The sequence below is a fragment of the Xyrauchen texanus genome, chromosome 45 (assembly GCF_025860055.1).
Source record: "Xyrauchen texanus isolate HMW12.3.18 chromosome 45, RBS_HiC_50CHRs, whole genome shotgun sequence".
NCBI lineage: Eukaryota > Metazoa > Chordata > Actinopteri > Cypriniformes > Catostomidae > Xyrauchen > Xyrauchen texanus.
The window spans coordinates 22,674,400-22,683,269 of NC_068320.1; the positions used below are offsets into that span (position 1 = coordinate 22,674,400).

The 8,870-nt window shown below is 37.7% G+C and overlaps 1 protein-coding gene across 3 annotated transcripts in view; it reads right to left on the minus strand.

The window, feature by feature from the left end:
• The window catches only part of LOC127637527 (forkhead box protein P2-like), a 128,297-nt gene extending 119,797 nt beyond the window's left edge, over positions 1–8,500 (minus strand). For all 3 annotated transcript variants that reach the window (XM_052118621.1, XM_052118620.1, XM_052118619.1), the window contains exon 1: positions 8,173–8,500. The gene's annotated coding sequence lies outside the window, so the exon portion shown is untranslated. The remainder of the gene's footprint in view (positions 1–8,172) is intronic.
• Positions 8,501–8,870: the final 370 nt, after the last annotated feature.

The following is an 8,870-nucleotide window of genomic DNA, read 5'->3' on the forward strand; positions in this document are numbered from 1 at the left end:
CAGTTGTCTTTTCCACATCTTCCCCCTCTCCTCCCCTCCTTTTCTCTCGCTGTCTTCACCCTGCCAAGTGGGCTGGATGCCAGTTGCATTTGCAACCACAAGGGACGGTTGCCTTTTTTTCTTGTTTAATGAAATGACAAAACAACAGATTTACATATGCAGAAACAGGTGTTGAAACAGGTTTGACTCCTCTTGACCTAAAACGTGTTGCGTAGGGGAAAATGGGAAAAAAACATGGGGGAAAAAAAGTTTATTAGCAACAGCTGCCTGGAGGGAGTTTTAGGCTCTGATGGGCATTCAAATCTACACCATCTGCCTTGCTGGTTGCCAGAAGTGACAATCTAAATTAAAAACCACTCATCAAATATCATAAAAATAAACTATTGTATTGCTGCAGCCATATGCTGTAAGTGGCCCTATCAAAGACAAAAGCCTGTGATCCAGAGAGAGGCAGAGTGAGTATAATTAACCCTCTGCAGTGCCTGCAACACAGGCCATCTAAAGACATCCCTGAGCACCAAACAAAACAATGGCTTCTGCGCTAAACACACACACACACACACACACACACACACACACACACACACACACACACACACACACACACACACACACACACACACACACATTTCTGCAGGCTGCTGAATGCATACTCTACATTGTCTCTTCATAAAGTCAGAGTTACTACTTTTCTGAAAGGATGATTGGGTTGAGGTTTTTTATATATTTATAATAAGAGCAGTCTTAATGAATGATGTTCATTAATTATATACAATATTAAATTGTGTTGTGGCATAATCAGCAAGTTGTTGAGATAAATATATTAGCTAAAGACGTAAGATCAATAATCCATCCATCCATCCATCCATCCATCTTCAACCGCTTATCCGAAGTCGGGTCGCGGGGGCAGCTGCACCAGCAGGGGGCCCCAAACTTCCCTATCCCGAGCCACATTAACCAGCTCTGACTGGGCGACCCCGAGGCGTTCCCAGGCCAGTGTGGAGATGTAATCTCTCCACCTAGTCCTGGGTCTTCCCCGAGGCCTCCTCCCAGCTGGATGTGCCTGAAACACCTCCCTAGGGAGGCGGCCAGGGGGCATCCTTACCAGATGCCCAAACCACCTCAACTGACTCCTTTCAACGCAAAGGAGCAGCGGCTCTACTCCGAGCTCCTCACGGATGACTGAGCTCCTCACCCTATCTCTAAGGGAGAAGCCCACCACCCTTCTGAGGAAGCCCATTTCGGCCGCTTGTACTTGCGACCTAGTTCTTTCGGTCATGACCCAACCTTCATGACCATAGGTGAGGGTAGAAACCAAAATTGACCGGTAGATCGAGAGCTTTGCCTTTCGGCTCAGCTCTCTTTTCGTGACAACGGTGCGATAAAGCGAGTGCAATACCGCCCCTGCTGCCCCGACTCTCCGGCCAACCTCCCGCTCCATTGTCCCCTCACTCGTGAACAAGACCCCGAGGTACTTGAACTCCTTCACTTGGGGCAAAACCTCATTCCCTACCTGGAGTACGCACTCCATCGGTTTCCTGCAGATCAATAATAAAAATATTAATAGCATAAATAAAATCACAATTTTCTGTATTTACTCTTTCCAAAACATTTTACTCTAGTAATATTATGGTATGGTAATTGTATCAAACGACAATATCATAGTACTGCGATATGTACTGTGGTACTGAATGACTATCATATGCATATGATCATATGCATATCCCATGGTACTTACAAATTATATTTACATGGTATTCAAGGTACTTTCGAGAATATCGTGGTATTTTTACCATATAACCATTTTTATGTGGTAGGTACAGTGATCGTATTAAGACAGAAATACCATATTTACAATGTTACCATGGTACAGACTGATTATTAAACACATATACCATGATATTTTAATTGTAATCTAAAGTACTTCAAAGAATACCATGATATTACCATAGTAAATGACACAAAAACATGGTATTACCTTGGTACAGTGACAGTATTAGACAGCAATACCACGTTTACTATGATACCTCAGTACTGATTGATTCTCATACGCCAGAGCATTCCAGGCTATTACTGAAGTACATTTCAAGAAACATGGTACTATAAAGGTACATGTTAAAAAAACATAGTATTACGGCTGTTCAGTGATGTAATACCATAGTATTTCAAACCATATAGTACTATGACATGCTGTTTACCATTGCACTGATTGATTATTATATGCATACATCATCATATTTATCATAAAGTACTTCAAGGTACTTAAAAAGAATGCCACGGTATTATCATTGTACCATGTCAGAATATGCCACCCAAAAATCATGGTAACACTATGGTACTTTTATTGTAAATATAGATAAGAAAGAGTCAGCTATGAAAACGAACGATAACATTAAACAATAGACAAACATGAAGGTCAAACACTAGAAGAGAACACTAGAAAACAATTCAGGCCAAAAAGTCAAACTAAAAATATTTGCTCCGCCCTGGTCAAAGACAAAGGGGGCATTAATTTGCCTGTTTTTTCGCCCTGTTATTATTTAGAGCAGGGCAGGAGGAACAAACCTGAGCCCGTCGTGACCCTGTCACAGTGTTGCAACTTGTTCTAAAGCAATGCCAGCAGAAGGCAGCACCATATGCCCGCTGCCTCAGGCCCGATGCTCTTTCTGCAGCCTAATTCACCTGTCAAGAGACGTTACTGTCACAAATCCTGTTTTTTACAATGCGTTTCAAATAAACAGATTTTTTCCCTTGCTAACAGAATTGTCCTCAGAGATTCCAGTTAGAAGGTCAGTGTTTGTGGATTATACTGTACAGACAGCATCACTGTTTTACTCCCGTCCTGTTTTTTCATAAAGAATATTTGAAGGTTTCTTAGTTTTTTCAATCATGAATATCTTAAAGGGACAGTTCACCCAAAAATTAAAATCCATAAATATTTCAGTGGAGCACAAAAGATGATGTTAGGCAGAATGACACCATTCACTTCCATCGTTTGAAAAAAGAAGTAAATGAGAGTTTAAAAAAAAAGAGTGAGAGTAAATGGTGATGGATTTGGAGACTAACATATTTCCTAACATCTCCTTTTGTGTTCCACAGAAGAAAGAAAGTCATTCAGGTTTGGAACAACATGAGAGGAAGTAAATGATGACAGAATTTACATTTTTCAGTTAACTATCACTTTCAATAACTTTCTCTGTTGAAGGATTATTATTTAATTGGCCAAATCATTTTAATAAACAGAGCTCTGACAAATACTGCAAAAGCAACCTTTTAATTAGAGCAGAACTAAACCAATCAGCACCACATAGACAATGAGTCCATCTCTCTACTTCCTCTCGTCCTGTGGCTCATTGCTTATGGTTCAGACGGACTGCAGGCAAGATTGGTCTGAGCAGTGTTGACCTTGCCGTTTACTACAAATGTCACCTCTCCACACCCCCAGTGACTCTAGGGTTCGAGCTGGACCAGCGGCTGAAAATCTCCCTTTAAACAGCGCTACAGTGTTGAGAATCTGTGCCTTTACCCAACAAGACAAAGTCATGCATTCTTATTACAATACAGAATAAAAAAAAAAGACAACAGAAATGATGTGAGACAAACGCTCAAAAAAATTATACAAAATTCAAGGCGATTCATTAAATTATATACAAACACTCACTGAGAACTTTATAATGAACACCTGTACATCCACTTATTTATGCTATTATCTAATTAGCCAATCATGTGGCAGCAGTGCAGGGCATAAAATCATGCATTTGCTGGTCAGGAGCTTCAGATAATGTTCACATCAACCATCAGAATAGGGGGAAAAATGTGACCTCATAATTTTGACCGTGGCATGACTGTTGGTGCCAGACAGGCTTGTTTGAGTATTTCCGTAACTGCTGATCTCCTGGGATTTCCATGTACAACAGTCTCTAGAATTTACTCAGAATGATGCCAAAAACAATGTCCATGGTAACTCAGATAACCACTCTGTACAATTGTAGTGAGCAGAATAGCATCTCAGAATGCACAACATGTCGAACCAAGGGTTGAATGGGCTAAAAAAAAAGCAGAAGAACACGTTGGGCACTTTATTAGGGCCATAGTGTTCCTAATAAAGTGCTCAGTTAGTGTGTGTGTGTGTGTGTGTGTGTGTGTGTGTGTGTGTGTGTGTGTGTGTGTGTGTGTGTAATTATATATATATATATATATATATATATATATATATATATATATATATATATATATATTTATTAGGGCTGTGAATCAATAAAAAAATGTCAATCTAATTGATAGAAGGAAATAATTGTGTTTTCTCTGATTAATCGAGATTAAGTGTGGTACATGGTACATTACAACAAACATTAAAATATAACCATAAATATATTTACGTTATGCTCAAAGAACGTTCAAGAAATTGGTTAGTAATCTTTTATTTTAATTATTTAAATATATACATGTTAAAATGCTAATTTTTTTATTTATTTATTTTTTTGCAGATAGAGTTAATTCGACAAGTTTTTACAGGTATAAAATCTTTGATACTAGTATATGTACACATATCACAAATTCAGTGGACATACTGTAATAAAAAGTTGGGCAAACTCATCTGGCATTTTCCAGTTTACTTTTTGAATAATAGGATCAAATGGGCAGATTCAATTTATATTAAGCTTCATTAGCAAGATAAACATAAGTGTACAATGCAAATGGGTTTTTAGACACTATTCATACAGATATAAAACAACTTGAATGCTGAAGTTTCATTTGCTGAAGTTTAAAATCTCAAAACTATTATTTTCTCTGACTGCCATTTAGTCTTTATCGCACACACACTGGGACTTCTTTCACCCAGTATTGTTTTTGACACTGGTTCAGATGACAGTGAGAGTGTTTTCGTGCGATGCGAAGAGATATGCACTTGTGGATCAGGTCTCCATTTTCCGTACAGTAAATCCGCTCCTGTGTTTATTATGCCTGGGACATGCGTTGCGCATAATAAGCGTGCACTGCTCCACACAATCAGTTTCTGTGCTAGGATGTGCAGTCGAGTCGAGCATGTACCTCCTGGAAATTTCAATTTTGGCCACAGGAAGTGGGGAAAACTTCAGTGAAGTTTCAGAGAGTAAAAAATTATAATAATTAAAAAAACAGATACTGCATTAATTGCTTTATTAAAACTATAAAAACTATAAATTTCTCAGCACTAATATATATATAATTATTATTATTAATTGGCCTGGTTTATAACATAAATGGAAGTTCTCCATTTTCAAAAATTTCAGTTCCGAAAGCAACGATTTTAATAATTATTCTGATAGTAAACATTTTCTGTTTTCAAATGACTGTTTTTTGTAAAACTGAGAATTCTGAGTCATTATTGTGTCAAAAAAAGTGTTTATTTTCTTAATTTTAAGCAGGTCTCGTTTCCGATCATTAAATGGAATTATTCAGAATATCGCCATTTCATCAGACACACTCAGACACCTGTAGATATAGGAATCACTTGCATTTAATATCATAAGACAAGTTGCTTTTGAGTGATTCTCACACATTTCCACAAAGGTCATGTGATATAATTTCAGTTAACAAGTGCCACAATCAAAAGCCTAAAGTTGAGAATTCTGTTGAAGCATTCATTTCTAGGATTTTTTATGAGAAATGCATTCTCAACTTCTCACATCCAAAACCATAAATAAAGTGATTTAGCATCCTTAAGAAGGATCGGTACCCTTGGCCAGTCTTTTTTCAGTGCATTAAACATTTTAATTATTTACTGCAAAACACAATAAATGTCAACAGCTTTTTCTCCAGCAAGAAATCAGCATTTCTTTTAAAATCAGCAGCCAGAGTCAGGCCAAAAGGTGACCAAGAGCGCAGCGCACAAAAAGCCTCTGCACTCAGCTTCTTAGTTACTGAAGCACACCAAACGTCATTAGGATGATGTGGATAATTACAGTGTATAAGAACCTCTTAAGCATGTAATACTGCCTTTTATCTGAAGAAGTCAAGCTGACAGTTAGCAGCATATGATCCCAGTAAACAAATACTTTCACTCGGCACCAAAGTGGCATTAAAGGCCAAAACTGTCAACACAAATTCCACTCTTGCGAGAGGAGGGGAAAGGGGGCTTGATCACCTCTGGTTGCCTTAACATGCAAGGAGGTTGTCATGGAAACATTTCTGTGAAGTTAACATGGTTACAAACGGAAGGCTTTTTCCAGCTTAATTGCAATTAAGAGTTTTATGATGCTTTTTAGAAGTGTATATATTAAAACATACACAGGGTAAGCGTACTAATGTGAACGAGCATCAACCTTTGTTTTTCTGGGCTTTTTTTATCCCAAAAACTGTATGACAAAAGAGGTCAGGTCATCTGAAAAACATTGGTGCCACCATGGTTGGCACACAAAGTATTGTATTTGAGTTCAGAGAGTGGGGCATTTTCTTTCAACTGTGACTGATCTGCCAAACGAAGCATATGAAATATAAACGTCTGATTTTATACACGAAACCAAAAAGACTACAACTTACCCTTAAAAGGAAAATTGACAGAGACAAAAGCATAACTTATAACTAGTCAACTCACCGTGGCAGCTCAACTTAGACAAATTATTTTTATTTTACTCAACACAAACACTTTAATCCTGAAATGACATATTTTAAATTTTTTTCCCTATTAAACGCAAAGCAGTGCATGCACACTCACACACGCCAGCCAATAATGAATGCAGTAATCAGGCAGTGCCTGCAAAAACACAGGGGTAATTCAAGTTTGGGCCCCCCTTTTCCCGTCACAGGTCAACTGTCATTTGAACGTTGTACGTGAAACATCACACTCCAAAATCTGCTCATTGAAACAGTGCTAATTAAAATCACCTGGGAAGACCTGCGTGGGGCTAACAAAGGGCTGGGCTTGACATTACAGAGTACGTCTGGAGCTCTGGAGGTGTATGTGTGTACGGCGAAATTTTACTACTGCTGTTACGGTCTCTGAATCAACATAGCATCGAGTGACACACACCTGTACTTCACCTGCACAGATGCCAGGGTGAAAACTTTAGCTCTTCTGCAACCCACACAAGAAGGTGAAAACTGTAGACATAATCAGAGCAACGGCTGGAGCTGTAATACTATACTACTGTACACCATGTTTAAAAAATTTTTTTTTTTTTTTTAAATCGCCTACCCTATTGATTTAGTCCCAGATCCTGATAACCCACTGAGACAGCACTGGCATTAAATAAGCCTTTGTCTAAGAGGAGTTCTGTCCATTAACACTGTAATACATCAGTCTTAGTATGACTTACCCGGAGTCGAAGAGCCCTAACACACACTGCTCTCATATGAGCAGAACTAAAGCAATGAAGAATTCACACTGGATTATGGAAATGGAGCAAGCAACCACGGTAAGATTAATGTTAAACCTAATAATAATTATCATGATAATAATTGTTATATATATAAATAATTTATTTTAGTTTTATACTTTTTGTTGATCAAAATATGACATATTACTGCATTTTATTCAAAATCACACAGCTAAAACAGATAATCTAAGCTGTAAATTAAACCAAATAAATAATTTGCTAAAGAAAAACAAAAATGATAGAGGTCCTTTATAGACTTTTAATGACATTTTGACCAGTCCATTTGCAAAGAGTTTATTAACAGGCAACCCTAAAAAAAAGTTTTTATTAAGTAATAATAATTTTTTGTAAAAGCACATTTTAAAGCACTTTTTACACACGTTATCACTGTATCACGGAACTAAATTAATTATCTTATGCATAAAAACTGCTGTTTTTTTTTTTTTTATTAAGCATTTGTATAATTAGTGTAACATAGGCTAGTAGAACAAATGCATATTTATATTTCGAAGAGACTTACAAAAATAAAAATGAGTAATAATAATAAACGAACAAAACAAAGTAAATACGCGTCTAAAGACTTCAAATACAATAATACACTTGGTGTCACTGACTTTTTATTGACTATAAAGATGTAACACACTACTTCGCTGTTTGAATTCTGACTGACACAAAAACTCTCAACAACACAAATAGTGTCAAAACAAAACACAGACCCACCAAACTATCACTAAAACAACCTAACAATAACTCGTAAGTAAAGTGAAACTCAAAGGCTGTGAATATTGAAGACACAAACATGTGGAAAACTCACCAAAACACGTGATTGTATCTCCTTTGCGAGGGACGCGCGCGCACGTGTTTACGTGTTTACGAGTCAATCGTAAAAACAACCCCGCTTTAAAAACAGAACAACAAGTCTTACAGTAAATCAACTCTGTTGATATTCCTCCGCTCGGAGATGCAAAACGCGTTTGTCTGCCTGCTGCTGTCTTCAAGTCAGTGTGGTGCTGTTATTACCGATGCAACAGTAAAAAAAACACGCGCGAGAGTAACACAGACTCCTGTTTGAACGCGCGTGCATGAAGCGCAATGCGAAGCGGCGGCTTGTTTATTGCGTTACGATTCAATACATTGCCATGTATCGGCCCGAGTTTTTTGGGGGGACTAGCTTATTAGAATGCGGGGAGGCACTTGAGCGGAGGTGGATGTTATTATTTTTTGGCGTACTGCGACCCCACGTGACACCATGTCCACCTGCTAGTTAAACAATAAAGTCATTAGAAGTTTTGGGTATTGTTCAGATCTGGTTATGTTACCTGCAAGGCTTTCATGGAGGATAAACCATAAAAACATGTGGAGCTGAGCAATGTGGAAGAATGCTCCAACAAAAGAGCAACAGAAAATTATTATTATTATTATTATTAGATTTTTTTTGACTGTTTTAAAATAAACTGAAACTCAACCAAACTCAACATTACTCAACTTATTTCATTAGGTGAAATTCACACC